The sequence below is a fragment of the Sabethes cyaneus genome, chromosome 1 (genome assembly GCF_943734655.1).
Source record: "Sabethes cyaneus chromosome 1, idSabCyanKW18_F2, whole genome shotgun sequence".
In the NCBI taxonomy this organism is placed as follows: domain Eukaryota; kingdom Metazoa; phylum Arthropoda; class Insecta; order Diptera; family Culicidae; genus Sabethes; species Sabethes cyaneus.
In genome coordinates, this window is record NC_071353.1 from 1,881,775 (window position 1) to 1,899,805 (window position 18,031).

Consider the following 18,031-nt stretch of genomic DNA (forward strand, 5'->3'; position numbering starts at 1 on the left):
AGCCCGCGATTGTGCTAACCCCTGCGATCAGCACTGTTTCCGAACGAAATTTATTCAATCATTTCTCTCTGTTTGGCTGTCGTAGTTTTGACTCTCGCGAGCGAGTAGAGAGCGCACGTGTGTCGCTCGCGCAATGTTTACACCGGGTCAAAACGGTTAGCTTCGTATACGTTTCTTTTCTAGTCGCAACTGCTAAACAGCATATGACGCTTCTGTCAGTCTGTCCTCGACACTCGTTGGAATCGTGTGCGGAGAGTGGGTGGTGCTTTGCTTTCGATGCCGGTTTCCGGATTGAATATCATAATCATAGTCGCTTTTTTGTGTGTTCGTTCCAGCCAAAACTTGCGGACGTTCGCGGTCGCGTAGATGCTATTGCGAGGCTGCTAGACAAGCACGACTTCGTTAGAAGTGGTGGATTCCGACTGCTGGCTGTGTGGGAAAGTTAAAATTAGTGGTGGAATTTTCGCTATCGCTGCTAAAATTCTAATCTGTTGCGATAGGCGTCGCACGTAGATGGATGATGCGATGTAGGAAAGCCAAAATAAATGTGCAAAACAATCAATGTGTGGTGAGAGAAAACAATTCAATTAACGTTGATATGGGTAGTGAGTTATGCCTGATAAGGTGGCTTTCCCTGGTTGGTATGGAAGCAGAAGAAATCTAATCACAGTGAGTAAGAGGATTACTTTGAGGTTATGCCGCTGTTGTGTTTTGGAGTTGAGCGTATTGTTGATCAACAGTGAAAAATTGTTGAGTGATTGGATGATAAGTTGCCATTCCTAAATATTTTCCTTCTCAGTGCTATGAACCCGTAGTTGAAAAAAAAGTGTGTATAAAATTATATTTTTGTTTGGTTACATCTGGTTGTGAGCTGTCAAAAAACTGAAAGTAAGGTTTGAAGTTTTCATTGGAAACCACGAAGCATCCAAAGCCAGCTGATTCTTCTCATTTAATCAGGTACGTTCGACTTCCTGTGACTTCATTAACCGATAGCTTCTTGTGAAACATTTGGAAAACATCTCATATATCACAGAAAATGTCACTTTTTGTCTTATGGTTGCGTTTCCACTACTCCAGGCTGCCGAAAACGTACCTGACTTGCAACGAAAAAGAAGAAACCGAAAACCGGAGAAACCCTTCTGCCTGCGTGTTTTGGAGCAAAGAAGCAGGTTTGAATATCGACTTGCCTTTTCTCTAGGAGGCCGAGCACGAAATGTAAGCGCTTACCGGCTTCTATTTAATCATCGCTACAAATCTTTTGTTCGATTTTTTGTTGTTTTTGTTTTCGGCTCGACCGTTTTCGGAGTCTCTTCCCGTGCCTCTTGCGTTCATCAAAGTCACGCGACGTCCCGATTCCCGGTTCGCTTTGTGAAGCAAGGAAGCAAAACAAACTAGGCGATTGCCCAGGCAACGCAGAGCGACTTCGGATCGTATATTAGAGAAGGTACATAGTTCGGAAAGTAGAAATATTCTAAGGAATTCGGTTTTCTCTTGCTGCTTTTATGACCCCGCCATACATGATAGGTACGCGGTCCATCGCGATGGGAAATTTCGAGGTTCGTCTTCTTTACATCTCTTTTCAGAGTGATGTCCCCCTGGAATAGCTTGCGTTGAGTCACACTGTGCAAATGCCTTTTTTTGATTTTTGAAATTTATAGTCTCCGATTGTTGGCTCCATTCGTTACGTATCCCTTAAAGCTGGGTATTCAAATTTGGGTTGAAGTTAAAATCTATTACTAATCTAAGCTGGTTCAGTTTGATTTATTAGATGATAAGTTTTAATTTAAAAATGTAAGCCCCAGGGCCTTGGTGAAAAAGCACACCTTTCTAGTCTTCGAGCAAGAAAAAAAAAATCACAGACGATAACATTCACTTGGGCGTTTTATGGTTATGCCATTGTGCTGTTACTCGTTGTTACGACTAAACCCACGCATTTTTTTTTTCGAACCGAGTGACGCCCTAAAGAAAAGCTTTCCCCATATCATCACATTCCGTGAAATATCAATCTGCTCCAAAAAAAAAGGCGGTCGTAAAATGTTACCCTTCTCAGACATCGGCCACCGGTAAAACTTTGAAAAGTGTGTAAAAATTCGTTTTATAGCCAAGATGGTATCAGTTGCTTTTTTTCTCTACCGTGTTTAAGATTAATGATTGGAAGGAACGGGTTCCGAAACAGCTGACCCCGTCTAGTGGAGGGGCTCGGGTTGTTTTCCAAATGATTCATTAGATTCATTAGATTGAAATAACCCATGTGGACCAGTCGCTCAACAATGCACCGTAATTTCCTATTTCAAAGCGCGGCATTAATTGACGCACCTAATCGGCACAGACGACTTTAAAAATCCCATTTGCACTTCATCGAAGGGCTGTATGTTAGCTGCATGCATAATGACCCCATTGTCGCCACAGATGGTTGGTTAGCGTTTCTTTTCTTCTATGCTGGCCCCACCCAGAATGACCATTCATTTAGTTCTTGCTCGTTGAATTTGTTGTCAATCAAAATTAAGAAGCGGAACAGTAAACATGTAAACTTTGCCCAAGGAGATAGTCATTAATTTATTTCCCCCCACAGCGGTCACCCTCCTCTGCGGGAGTTAAATTGTTGTTAAACATTATATTTCCCATGTATTCCGCCACCAAACGATTCAACACCGCCGAAGCAATGATATCCCGCATGAGGAAAGTGTACGTGTGTGTGCACACGATCGTCGACAGCGGCTGCCGACGGTGGCGTGTTGATTGTGATGATTAATTCTAAGAAAAATTCAAACGAACAACTGCCAGTGGGATCCCCTGGCTGAACCGCTGAACCACGTTCGCTAACAGCAGATTGGCCGAAGGAAACCTTTCACGCACGGACTTAGCGCACCAACCAGCCAGCCAGCTAGCCCGACCAGCAAGGAGGAAATTAATTACGCTTTCAACATTCTTTCGGTTGCGATACGTGACTGGAAAACCCTTATCGATAAAGCAGCACCCGTGCGCGCTCCGGTGATGGTATTAATGATGATGATGGTATGGTCATTGGGTTTGTAGTGACCAGAAAGGTTCGGCCGGTTGTTGGTAGACGAGTGCCGCAAAAAGGCAACTTGTTTTAGGGAGCAGCGAAAATGTCAATGCTGGTGCTATTCGATGAGGAATGAAAAAAGAACGTTTCCTTTTCGATGGATACATCTGAGACAAAATTTAAAAATGCACAACTTTTCGATAGATTACACTGAAGCCCTAGTGCTCACGAATGCCTAAAATACTCTTCACTTCTTTAATTTTCGTCGGTCGGGATCATATCTATTGCTCCATAAAAACTAAATCATCAGAAGAGTAAATTCCATATTTTAAGCAAAGTGAAAATTTCATAAAAAATGTTCATTTTTTCGCCAACGTCAAAAATGCGCTTCAGTTTGTGTGGAACCGCAGTCTGATACGATTTAGTGAAATCAAAATTTTGCATCATTTTTATATGTGTGCAGTTTTTTTTCACGCATGCAGGAACCAGCTAACCAGCAAGTTGGCAATTCAACGTTCCACATCATAATCAGAAAGTTCTACCAGCCAATTTTCTCTTTCTATAGCAGTGAAATCATCACGTGACCCACAATCTGCGATGACAAAGGCATAGCTAGCGAAAAATCATGCTTCATCACTTGCTTCTATTTTGATTTAGAACTGTAGGCAATATGCCTTATATGCTAATATCAAATAGTTGTGAAATAATGAAACCAACATTCGAATGAGCTGTTTTGCAAGAACAATTTCCATATCTTTAGGTATGCTTGTAGCATGGTGAAGCTTGCATTGTTTAAGTTACCATGGCAACCAGAATTTTATTATCAACCAAACAGCGGCAGCAGCATACAGATATTGTAGTCGGCTTGTCATGGTGTCAAAGCTAATATTTTTTTTTGCTTCGTTGTGAAAGGTTCTCAGTTGTTTTATGACATGACATAGTTTTACTTTTTCTTAAGACAGTGGAATTAAGAGTTCTTTTTCAAAAGGATGGCGATGGTCGGATAAATGTTAGTTCAATTAATATCCGTTCTTTATAATATTAAACTTGTGATGGATTGGATTATACCCAATAAGTAGCTTTCCTGTCGCGTCTTCTCCCCACGTACAAATAATATTTTTGGGATATCAGCAAACTTTAGCAGCACCACCCAGCCGAGATTCGAACTTACGACGACTAGCTTGTTAGACCAGCATCGTACCTTGAAGCTAACCGTACGGTACTAATCAGAATGCACTGTTGCCTAATTTAATTACTAAAATCTTCTACAAACCTTTTTTTTCGCGATCTTTCCCTTATTCTGATTCCACAAAATCTATTAGCACTGTTTGAGTGTTGGCTTCAAACGTGTTGAAATTGACATTTTGCCACCAAGCACGGCGATAAAAAAAATTTAATTACTTTTCATTTAGCAAAAATGGGAGTTCTTTGGTATGATGAAATAATGGTAGGATCATTAAGGAGTGGGGCAACTTTAGTTATAATGTGGTAGTAATTGAAAGAAATAAAACAGTTGAGACAGTCAACCTTGTAAAGTCAACGACTGGCAAATCATTATACAACATCACACGACGCAATTTTAATGATTCGTCGGTATGGCCGCCGACAATTTGAATTGACGATCGTTTTGAATAATTCTGTATGCGATATAAATGTTGCTATAGCATTGTATTTTTAATTAACATTAAGACATTATTACAACATAATAGGTTTTGTAATTATTTATTAAACGAATGAGTATGCTACAACCACGGCCTAGATAAACTCGCCAGTCGCCACATAACAAACCGGGTAATGGGAATAAGAACCTCATCTCACGCTTAGGTGTTGCTGGTTCATCCACTCGGAGAGCTGACCTAGATTGTGGCAATGGCGGACATGAGCATTGCCCAATACCTATAAAATAACACAGCATTCGGAAGCAGTTCCGTCAGAGCGAGTAGTGCCGCTTTGAGCACAGCCTACATTCTTCCTTCATACACTTAAGCAAGAAAAATAAGTTAATGTACAACTTCATACACACTGGCACCTTGCGCAATGAATATTTTTTCTTACTTCGTCGAAACAGCATAGACCCAGAATGGCTTTTGCCATATCAAGAATTCCTCTTCACTGTACTCGGTCCTGGACTACTCGTCGCCAATTCGTTGAGCGTCTTGAAACACGCAAGTTGGCTTCAATTTGGTCGAGCCTTCTAGCTCCTCTATTCTTTAGGTTGGTGCAGTTCTTGAAGATAACGGGTTTCACTGCACAGTCGTCCGCCATCTTTGTGATGTGGCCGGCCCAGCGTAGTCTTCCAACTTTCGCCAGTTTTACGATGGAAATCTTTGCAAGTAGTGCCTGCAACTTCGTGGTTCATAGGCCTACACCACTCTCCACAGTCCGCAACATCTTTCGTTCAAATACGACAAGTGCACGTACGTCTTTCGTAAGCAAAGTTGCTGACTCAAGTACGTAGAGGACTACTGGTCTGATTAGCGTTTTGTACATCGTCAGCTTTGTGCGGCGGTGTATGCTTCTTGATCGAAACGTCTTGCGGAGGGAAAAATAAGCTCGACTTTCAGCTTAAATGCATCGTCGAATGTCGTTAGTCGTATATTTGTCGGTGGTGACCAGGAATCCTAAATATACGAACTCATCAACCATTTACACTTGATCGCCGTCAAGGAAGGTGTCAACAGTCACTGTCCGTGGGAGGCAAACGTTGCTGTCTCTGGAGCCTCTTCCCACCATATATTTCGTTTTCGACGCATTGATTCATTGATTTGTAACCCAATCCTTCAATTAAGTCAGGCGTAGATTACCTCCGCCTGCCCAAGGTTTCTAGTAATGCTGTCGAGGCCGTCTGCGAAGGCTGAGAGTTGGCTACTCTTGCTGAAGATCGTTTCCTCTCGTTTCGATACCCGCTCGTCGGATCACACCTTTAAATAAATGTTAAATAAAATACAGGACAGTCCATCCCCTGTTCTCTGCGCGATTCGAAAGGACTCGAGAGTGTCCCCGAAACGCGCTGTTAGCACATCACTCCTTCCAGGGTAGCTTTGATCAGCCGCGTCAGTTTGTACAGAAAACCGTTCTCGTGCATTATCTGCCAATGGCAGACTGCCATAGCTATTCGCACTTGATTGTATCGTATGCTGCTTTGAAATTCACGAAAATATGATGCGTTGGGACGTTGTACTTCCGACATTTCTGGAGGATTTGTCAGAGAGTAAAAATTTGCCCTACCAATTCTCTTGCTATTGTGGATAGACGACGTAACAAAATCTGGGAGAACACCTTGTAGGCGGCATTAAGCAGCGTAATGCCGCTGTAATTACAACAATCTAACCAATCGCCCTTTTTGTAGAAGGGACAAACCACACCTTCCATCCACTCCTCCGGTAGTTTCCCCTCCTTCCAAATCTTCGAAATTATTTAGTGAAGTGCCATTGCCAGCGTTTCTTGACCATTTTTGTAGAGTTCTGTCGGAAGTCGATCTTTTCCGGTAGCTTTGTTGTCCTTCAGCTGTCCGATTTCTCACCGGATCTCTTCAAGATTGACAGTCGGCACACTGTTGTTGTTTGTTAGTACTTCTAGGTTAACTTCCGTTTTTACTTCTGTTAAATCACCGTTAAGACGCTCATCGAAGAATTGTTTCAACCTGCCAAACACCTCGCGCTTGTTTGTGACCAGGTTTTCCTCCTCGTTCCTACACATATCAGCCTTCGGTAAGTATCCTTTACTAGATTGGTTCACCTTCTCATAGAACCTGCGCTTTCATTATCCCGGGATAGTTCTACTAGCTCTTCACAATCTCTATTCTCCTTCTGACACTTCTGACCTTCTCAGGATCGTGGTCAACTCACTCCACACTCGTCGATCCTTGGGCAAATTCTCCCTTGAGACAATTCTTAGATAGTTTTTCCAAGGTTTTTTCCTCTTTATTGCTTGTTGGTAATTCCCTGTCAAACAAATCATTTTGTGCATTCGAGGGTTATTCACCTAGCAGCGCGGTTGCGGCCTCGTTTACAGCCGAATGTATCCTGCTCCATCTGTTTCCAAAGGTCGAAGCACCTAGCTCCACAGAGGAAGCGAGATATTCATCCAGTACAAAGCATTTGATCGCGTTGACATACCTTTGCTTCTTTATAAATTGCAAAAGATAAATTGCAAAATCATATTTGACCAACCGAGAACTAATTGTAAGATTCAGAGGAAAACAATCAAACCCTATTAATGGGTATGCCTTAGCCGTAACAGCAGAGATGTGTTCTACGAATCTAAGTTTGCTGTCAATCAGAATTCCTAAATCCTTCACAATCGTCTTACGTTGCAAGCTAGTTGCTACCATAAAGTAATTAAACACAATTGGTGCACGTAACCTGGTGAATGATATTATGCAGCATTTGTTCACGTTTGCTTCCATTCCGTTCAGACTGCACCAATCCATGACCGTGTTGATATCCGATTGAAGTGCTCAACAATCTGTCAGCGTCGTGATTACTCGGTCGGTATAATTTGAGGTTGTCAGCGTATAATAATTTTGACGACTTTAATTTCCAGCATAAATCGTTCATCAATAAAACGAATAGCAATGGCCCCAGGACGCTGCCCTGAGGTAAACCGGACTAAATTTGGAATGGGGTAGAGCAGACACCGCCAACCTTCGCTGTTGAGCTCCGACTCCGATCCGTGAGATAAGACAGGATCCATTGTGTTATCCATTCTGGTAACCCTATTCTTTTGAACTTCTCAACCGACTAGAATGTGTGGAACCTTGTCAAAAGCTTTGGCGAAACCGACGTGCACAACGTCGATCTGTTGTCGTTTTTCCATTTTGCCCCAAGAGTCAAAACGTAGCTAAGCAAGTTTGTTGTGGTTGAGCATTTTTTTCATAAAACCATGTTGATCTACAGCAATTATGGATTTAACAGATTGGTAGAGTTCATCGTGCACCAAAATCGTTAAGAGAACTAGATTTGTTCATCGGTGTGATTGAGCAGATTTCCAAATGGTTGGAAAATAACCCCCTGCGATCGAACATTTGAACAGGATACTGACAGGGTACGCAAGAGCACCAGCACAATTTTTCACAAAGAAAGGTGGCAACTCATCAGGACCGGGTCCTTTTGATTTATCGATGGATTGCAGCTTAAGCATAAACAGGACATCGTGGGCCGAAAAATTCATTCGAAGCATATTTACATCATTCCGTGGTGCTGCATGTTTTCCGGTATCCCTTTTGTAGATTGACGATCTTTAACGTAGCTCCAGAACGACTTTGGGTCCGCTTTTACATTTCCTTTTGTGCGACGAATGTAATCACGAAAGCTTGAAGCGTCCAAAGAGTTGAATTGAGCCTCACTTTCACGCATTTCAATTTTTCGCGACTCACTCCGACACTTGAAGTAACGTTTTCTGGCTTTCCGAAGACGATTTCGAAGATTCCGAAGGTTAGCATTTCACCACGGCAGATTTTTGCGAATTTCACGTTTGCTTTTTCTTAACGGTACATTTTTTCGAAAGATACGAAAGAGCTCTTCGTAGAAACGGCCAACTACATCATTAATGGATCCAATAGCTAATAATTGATCCCAGTTCATTTGTTGAATTAACTTCTTCAACAGTGTCATAGTATAGGTAATTCCGTCACGGGGTGGCTGCTGAAGCCATATAGTTCACTAAAGCTCAAGATATCTGAGGATATATTTTTTTGTGTTGGTTTATGAGGACACTATGAGACAGACATGAGATGCGCTTGGTCTGGATTGCAGCAAATGTTCCACAGGGTTTGATTCTTGGTCCAATGCTTTGGAATGTATATATATAACGGTATAAGCATAATGCGATCTCATCAATAGATCCGCGTTCCGAAATGACTTCTGACAATAATAAATTCAACCTATAGTTCCCGTCCACCATTCATCAAACCAATTCGCGGGCCGCAAGGGCCAGATACAAGAGCCGTATGCGGCCCGTGGGCCGCAGTTTGGCCATCACTGATTTAGAAAGTGATGATATGGTTGAGAATGGGAGATGGACATTCAGTTCAGATTCAGAACATCAGCAAACACTGTCAGCGTTCTTATGGTATTGTTTCATTTCCTGTACAAGTTGCAACAATTATATAATTTTATAGTTTTGTTGATCTCATTATGTGTGAGTAGTCTGTATGAAATTAACCTTTAAAAGATTGTTTTAATGTTACTGCGAAAATATAGACCTTCTGAAACAAAGTCTGCCTCAATTTATTAACAGGTAAATCACGACAGTTCCCGGCAGGCAGTACCAGCTTGGAGCGTTTGTTTTTCACCATATACAGCTCTATGATAGTAATTTTTCCATTACATCATCGCAAGTTACTTCGTACTGCACTAAATAACTGCGCGTCGATCGTCATTCCATAGTAGATAGCGGCAGACACACGTGAGCCTGCCTACCTTTCGCACATCTCAAGCTCAACTTATATCTACCGTCGAGCGACGTTCTTCGGCTGTCAACTACGTCGTCCCGCAGTGAGGGGCAAATTATCCCATTCGACGGTGACTGCCATCTTACGTAAGAATCGTTCGAATGCACATTTTCCAATGCACCGACACGTGATGACGGAAGATCTCATCGTTGTCTGCGAAGTGATGATGACAGACGGTTCATGTTGTACTGTGCTCTGCCGATGCTATCACATTGTAGACTGTCACTTTCCCAGTACGGTCGGAATCTCAGATTCGGAAATATTCTCCTTGTGCTGTACATTGCTCTCGAGACGCTGCTGGCACGGCCGTGCAAATTGCTGTGGTGTTTGCTTTTGTTGTTCGAGTTTCAGTTCAAAACTCAGCGCGGAAAGTAAAACAAAAGTGTCCAAAAAGTTTCGACATAGTTTTTCATCTAACTCACTCAGGAAGCAAAAAGTCTTTGGCCAGCAACAGTACAGTAAAATATTGACAACCGAATGAAATTCTGCTGTGTCTTTTCTGCCTGTTACAGACCGTGTGAGCACAGAATAAAATCCCATTAAAAACAGATGCACATTATAAATACAGCGCGAAAGAACCCAGACTCTACGGTCTGGGGTTGCAGACTCCATTTAGATTAGATTCTGTCGGGAGCATAATCCACTACATATATAATTCAATAAAAGTTTGATCAGAAGCAGATGGCATCAAACTCTGCCAATAAAAGACAGTCCAAACACACACTGGATAAGTCGTCTTGGAAGTCAACTGACCCACATTTTGTCGCATTCGCCTTACTGTTCTGGAGGTTAAAAGTTCCAGCCTTGTCGCGGAATACATGACAGTTTTGCTCTACATTCGCCCGATACGCGATGTGAATTTTACGCATCGGATTGCAAGGTTGAGGGGTAATGAGAAGAAGTTCTGCTCCAGCAAAGTTGTCTGGACGTCAACAGTGTGCGGTGGACTTGGCCGACGACGATGATGACGACGACGACGGCGGTGGTAATTCATGCGCATTTTATAAATAAATTTCCGTGTCGTAACCCGTAACATATCGTCCTACGGCGGTGGCTAACCGTACGAACAAGTTCTAGCGAGAGGCGGCGCAATTCGTGAAAGCCGAAGGAAAGTGTGATGGAAATTGAATTGGAAAAACGGTCGGTCTCAGACATACCCGCCGGAGAGTTGACGAAAAGTGGCAAGACGCCACAAACAGGGACAGACCACTTTGGCTTACCTTTGCGCTGCGTGCTGATTTGCTGAGTTGATTTGCGGGACGAGTTCAATTTTTTTGCAAGTAGGTACATATTTATTTTGCCCTTTTACGAACAGACTCGATTCGGACGGGTTTCACTCGAATGATACACAGCTGCAGATGGAGGTTTCGTTTTGTTTCTCCAGTTTTGCTGGCCTTGGTAGGACGTGCCCATAAAGTGTCTGAATTTGAGTACTTGACGTCTCATTCGAAATTAAAATATTTTTGAGCCAATTTATTACATCATGCATATAAATATAACTTTAAATTGATACATTTTGATTCGAAAAGCAATAGTTTTGTCAAGTGGTTTGGAAACTAGAAAAGTCCGTTCGTGAAGCGTTTGCTAATTGATGTGAAAATGCTCTATGTTCGCAAGAAATTTCCTCCAATAAACAGCTCGATTCCAGCTAATGTACACCCGATTTCCGCTCGTTAATCACTGCCACAATCTGCAAACGCCAAATCGAGCCGATTGCGAGCCGAACCGATTGAAACGTACAATTAACGGAGCCACAGCAAACCTGCCGGCTGTCAATCAGATCGACGCGACCGTTGATGTATGAGGAATTAAATGGCCTATCTAACCGCACGGTTCTTTTAGCCAGCTATGGAAAGCATTTGTCGCCTACCCCCTTTGCACACGTACGGACGAATATGTCGTAATGCGGAATGGCGCAGCATACAGCATTTGAAAAGCACAGCAAACGGCAAGTCAGTTAGTTGGCCCTTTCCGGTATGCGTGAGCCGGACCGTCCAGTAACTACTGCGAATGGTAAGCTCCACTTGACTCTAAACATGAATAATTTATGTTGCTCAACAACTCAGGCTACCACCGCGCCGAAAAGAGAGTTCAGTGAACGCGGCAACTCCAAAAAATGAGAACGCATAAACCGTTTCTTATTCATACTTTTAACTGCCAGGTTAATTTGTTTGTGCACATTATAAACCCGCGACCGCTTTCCGCGGACCGGTCTATCGCTACGACACTGCTGGGAAGATCTACCGATGTCCAGCGGGCGGCAGCCTTTGCTTTGACAACTGGACGGCCCTCCGCTCGGATTGCCAAACCGCGTGGGCATTTAGAAGGCGAGCACGTACTTTATCCATCAATCATCAATTTTGAGCAATAATGCCTTCGCAAATAGGCCATACCACATAACTGTGGTGGAATCGTGTTATGATCGATTTCAAGTTAACAACATTATGTACATAATCCATCAAAGTTTTCCAAAAGAATAAATGTTTTCAGTAAATTTCGCACGGCTGCATCTGCTCGCCCGCCCACATCGACCAGAAAAACGCTTTCAAGTAGCATATTTGTACAATCCATTCTAATTTGCATAAATTCTGCTTTCCCATGGGCATCCCACGCATCGACGTCTATACACCCACAACTTATTCCGCGCCAATTTAATGGTAGAATCGGTTTGTCATCGAAATCGATGGCAGCGGTAGATCATTCGAGTGACGGTACCACTCTAATTGACAATTATAACTACCTTTCAACAACGATGAGAAAAAGCTACCGGGTTTCGTTCGTTTGGGTATTGTCTGTGATTCGATGAAAGCCACAACCAAGCGACAACCGCCCAGCGTTTCACTCACTGCACTGGTTGGATGGGTGTGGGTGGCAAATAGATGCTACGCCTTTCTTTTGTACGCGCAGTTTACTGAAAGCAAAAACGCGTTCCACCTATAACGGTAAGGTCAATTCAATCGATCGATAGGGTATGGATCATCAGTGCAAAAGAGTCATTGAACTGGCTCGGATATGGGACGTAGAGTTAAAAACTATGACTGGGAAGTTGGCGCGAGTGCGAGAAATTGAGTCTTGCAAGTTATTTAGAAATTTTTGCGTGAGCTATTATCTTCTTGTTTTCATATATGTATGATATGTAGTACTAGAATGCTTGGTTTTTAATTTCACTGTACAACTTACGTTGCGTTATTTCTCAGCGCAAATTATTGACACCCCGTCAACTAAAATTGCGAAGTTGCGACGCTGCATTCGACATTGTGATGCTGTAAAAAGATGTTGACACAGCGTCGCTCATTGGTTTTCTCTTAGTGAACAACATCAGCCGACCTTCCAGTTGAAACTGAAATGGCATCAAACTCTTCTAATTTGTTGCAGAATAAAACAAATGTAACCCTTTCCCTCCGAGACCGCAAAAAACTGAAAGTAAAGTTTTTGCATGAACTTGGTAGATTTTCGATTTGTTGTATTCTCCAATACATTATTTTTTGAAAATTGGTCATCATATAGTGAATTAATCTTATTTTGCATACAGCAGCTAATAACCGAAAAAAGCTCATTCACCTTTTTAAACAGCTTAGAGTATTGGTTCTAACAATTTTGCATCGTAATTAAGAAGCCATTCTCAAAACTCAGTTTTGCATCAGATTTATTTTCTCATTTGTTTTAAAACATTGCACAATGGGCAAAAACGAACTCGTAATCCCAAGAATTAGAAGTCGCTGGTTTGGAATCATACAAGATACATATTCTTATGTAAAAAAATGCAGGAAATCGATTGGTGATGGTTTCATCCTGCGCAGCTAATTAAACAGTATAAAAACTTATTTGCCGCCCGTGAAACGAACTCAAATAGCTTCCACAAATTTTGTCAAAACATCAGAAGAATCAAATTCTATCCATTCTACACTGTGCGAAATGCAAGAATACTCCATTTTGCCCAAATCACCCCCATATACATAGATAACCTAATTAGAGCGATTAAAACTGAGCGAATTGATTTATTTCAAGGTTCATGTTGTCGTCATTAAATTTTTATATACAACTTAATTATTATTTTTATTAAAATGTACTTTTTACGTTCTGGCAGATAGATAGAATTTGGAATCTTTTCCTATATTTCTCACATTGATTGAGCTACGCGTTTGTCAAAGGCCATCTCTTTGGAATTCCATAGTCTGGTGAATATGGCGATCGGGGTAAAACTTTCCAGCTGCTATTTTCCCTGTACGTATTGACAAGCGACAACAGCGTAGCACTGCTAGTTATCTCCAGGGTACCAGGGTGTAAGTAAAAGGGTTCTACTTATGTTGATGAGAGCATTGAGACTTACCATACATCCCAGGGGGCGGCCTATCTAACCTGGTTTTGTCGATCGTTAGTTTCCCCGAACGCGTGGTCTGTTTTGGCTTAACACGGGACCGTAGCATTGTGGGAGGATGATATTCAGAGGCGGGGACAGTATAGCGTAGCACCGGCTCGCTACTCAACGGGAGGATGCTCCTCGACGGCTTGTCGCAACTTTTCACTTGCGGATTAGCACACCGGAATATTAAGAGAAGCTTTCTCTGGACACTGGGATGGCGGAGTTAATCTTCACGCACTACACGGCCACACGGCCTACGGGTACTCGTTCCACTACACAGGCCGTGCCTCGGCCGGAATGACGGATCGAAGCTTCAGCGGGTTTATCGTCTGGTCACGCACGGCACTTCGCGACACAATTCTCGTAAGCTTCTCAATCTTTCGACCAAAAAGTAACCACGTGGCAAACTCCGTATATATATCAGAACGGCGGACACGCGTCCGATCGCTTCAACAATCCCAACCAAAAAGCCTCGACCCCTTTTGATAGGCTCGCAACGCCCTCTCGCAGGCTTAGGCGGAACTCAGCGTTACGCCACTCCTCTGCTACCGATCGGCCCGTGTGTTGTCACCATTGGTAACCGCGGCGTTTTGATAGGGGATTTAATTTTAAAGTTTAACATTATTCCAAACCTAACTCCTAACATGCAAAAACAAATACAATTTTTTCAATAAATATTTACATTTACTATGGGACATGGTCACATGTTACAAGGGTTAGACCAGCTTCTAACAGTTTTTATTTAATTTTTATTTGCTTTTCGTCTTTTTATTTTTTTTGACGTAGGACAACGTCTTACTTTAATAGGGTGGCATGCTAGAAAAGCAAAGATGACCGTGACGCGAAAAAGTGATAGATTTTGAACGCTTAATGCTCAGCCAATTCAGAATATATTTTTATGGTTCGCATACCATTCGAATCACAAAATATGTGCCTTTTATGTTGTTCTTATTAGAAGATTGCATTTTGCAAGTAACTACTGGAATTTCCACGTAAAATTGAACAATTTTTCCAATTTCACTACAGTATTCGTTCAGTTGTCGCCATAGTTACCATATGAAATTGTTATTAATAACATATAACACTAGTTAGCAAAATAAAACAAAAATCGTGAACTCAGTAAGTTGAAGGTGATTTTTCATGTTAAATTGGTTGCTGGATCCGAAAATGAGGTGTATTTGTTGCATGTGGACAAGTGAGAGGATAAAAGTTTAAAGTAAGAGGGTGTTTGCATGAACATAATATTCAAATGCGCAAACATTACTGTTTTAATAAAATGGTCATAACTTCTACAATTTTCAACCGACTGTTTATCATTAACCCCCTGATTTCTTCCTTTTTTATCGGCCTTTAAGGCCCACAAGAAATAAAATTTTTAAAATGGTTTATTCTTGTTCAGAATTTTTGATAAAGTTGAAATTATTCAAAAAAAATGCATTCTTTTTTGTTTTGTTGTGAACAAATTCACAAATATCAACAATACTATAATTCTTACAGAAAAATGAAGTTCAACTAATCGATAGCAAATTCATGTTTAATATGAAAAAAAGTGACTCCAAATTGGTGTACCGCAGCCGGAGAAATTTTGTGTTTATGCACATATACTTTCTTTCTTTAAGCAAAATTTCCACTTTAGTACATATCTCATAAACTATTCTACTTAAATTTTGGCGACACACATTTGTTGCCAAATTCGAAATCATACTGTATTAAATCTTCTATTTATATAAGAGGCTTATGTCTGTACCAAAAACCAGGTCTCTGGCAGGACGTCATAAGCGGCTTATCGGTAACTAAAAACAGGTCCCTGACAGGACGTCATGCTTTCGTAGCATTGGGTTGTATTCTCAGTCACCTCACTGGTCGACTGCTGGACTGCTCGTTTGGTCAACTGGTTGACTAGACTGCTCGACTGAACTGTTCGATTCGACCGCTTGACTTAACTGCTTGACTCAACTGCTTGGTTGGACAGATCGACTTGACTGCTTGACTTAACTACCCGATTCGACTGCTTGACACATTTGCTTGACTTTCTACTCGACCAAACTGCACGATTGAAATGCTCGACTAGACTGTTCGATTCGACTGCTCGACTGGACTGCTTGACTGAATTGCTTGACTGAACTGTTCGACTTAACTGCTCGACTCAACTGCTCGACTAGACTACTCGATTCAACTGCGCGACTAGACTACTCGACTCAACTGCTCGACTAGACTACTCGATTCAACTGCGCGACTAGACTACTCTATTTGACTGCTCGACTCAACTGCTTGACTTCTGTTTGATTCGACAGCTCGACTTAACTGCTCGATTCAACTGCTCAACTGGACTACTCGACTCAACTGCTCGATTGCACTACTCGACTGCTCGACTCAGCTGCTCAACTGGATTACTCGACTCGACTACTGGAATGAACCGCTCGACTGTTGTTCTACTTAACCGCTTGACCCGATTGCTCGACTAAACCATTCGATTCGACTGGTCGACTCAAGTGCTCGACTAGACTACTAGTTTCAACTGCTCGACTAAACCATTCGATTCGACTGGTCGACTCAAGTGCTCGACTAGACTACTAGTTTCAACTGCTCGACTTGACTGCTCGACTCAACTACTCGACCGGACTGCTTGACTGAACAGTTCGATTTAACTACTCGACTTGACTGTTCGATTTGACTGCTCGAGTTGACTGCTCGACTCGACTGCTCGACCCAACTGCTTGACTCGATTGCTTGATTCGACTGCTCAACTCGGTTGCTTGTCGCGATATCATTTGGTCGGTGTTAAATCAGACCGGACCAAATCGCAAAATTTCAAAAAAATGAGTTAATGATAGCAAACGATTAAGAATTTTCTGTGCGACATTTTACCCTAATCAGAGTACATAAATATTGCAAACAGCCAGAAGTTTTTATTCAGTTAAATAAAATCCAGTACGACCATAAAACTATTCGTTTCAGTTAACGGCAATGTCATCTTTGACCTATATTATACAATATAAGAACTCAAAGAATAAATACAAAGATTAAACATCTTCGCAAACACTGGCCATCGGAATGTATCAGCAGTTTTCTGAATTCTGAATACACTTATATTTTCCGGATCGTAAGATTCGGGCTCAACTAGTACTAAATATGAGTCCTAGCGAGAAACAGTCTACAGAAAATATGTGTATTTTAATATACTGAATAATATACTTTGAAGAATATTTAAAGACAATTAAAAATCGTGTGCCAATTTATTGAGCAGTACTTATTTTTAAATGCTCTTTTTAAGCAAATTAATAGATTTGCCAACCCGTAAGTAGTAGTAGTAGTAGTAGTAGGGGAAAGCCACCATCATTTCAAGGACTTGCCAATGTATGTGGGTAGAATTACAGTAGATCCAAATTTGATTATCAAATGAGTTTCACACTAATGCTGTTACAGAAGGGCCAAAAGGGATTGGGCGGACCCACAAGCAGAGGCACTTGTGCGCATTCCGGGGTTATAAGAGTCGCCTTCCAGCATTAGGATTCTTCCATGTAATAATCAAATTCGCTGTACCAACTTTAACCCATGTGATGATTTGTTTGTTTTGAATTGAGAAGTGCCATATTTGCTTCAGACCTTAAGGATTCAGGTTGGCAATCCACTCCATCATCCAGCCTTCCACATTTATGATTTCAATAATAATAACAGTATTAATATGATATTAAGGTGAAATGTGGTATATATAGGTAAAAATAGAACAATCTCACCAGCAATCCTTCGTATGAAATAAAGTAGCGTCCTTTGAGGTTCCATAAGTGCTTCTAATAGTTAATTTAATTTTTCATTCTGGTATCCATGTGCAGTATTAAAACTCGTTTTGGCCAAAGTTTTTACTATATGTATAGCAGTAGATGCTTCATAAGCTAAAACGAAAAAAATAATTAAAATAACTCATTAGGCTTACCAATTAGCTAGGCCGTGTGGCTCCGCCATCTGCCCAAAACCTCGGTTTTGAAGTCAGGCAGCCGGAAACCACCCAGCATCGCACCTCCTAGCTTGGCTACTCAATAGAGCATTACCAGGTATGGCCACGTGGAGGCGCTAGGTAGGGGCTTGGGATGGCTAGAGCTATATTGGACGCTCCTCATTTGCCTTCCCCATTTCATACCCTGATTTGCCAACCCGTAACAGACAGATAATTACCACGGCTTAAATATATGTACTTACCGACGTCACA

The 18,031-nt window shown here is 41.7% G+C and overlaps 1 protein-coding gene across 1 annotated transcript in view; it reads left to right on the forward strand.

The window, feature by feature from the left end:
* The first annotated feature begins 274 nt into the window (after positions 1-274).
* The window catches only part of LOC128733374 (uncharacterized), a 105,484-nt gene continuing 87,727 nt past the window's right edge, over positions 275-18,031 (forward strand). Inside the window, exon 1 of the mRNA XM_053826929.1 lies at positions 275-957. The gene's annotated coding sequence lies outside the window, so the exon portion shown is untranslated. The remainder of the gene's footprint in view (positions 958-18,031) is intronic.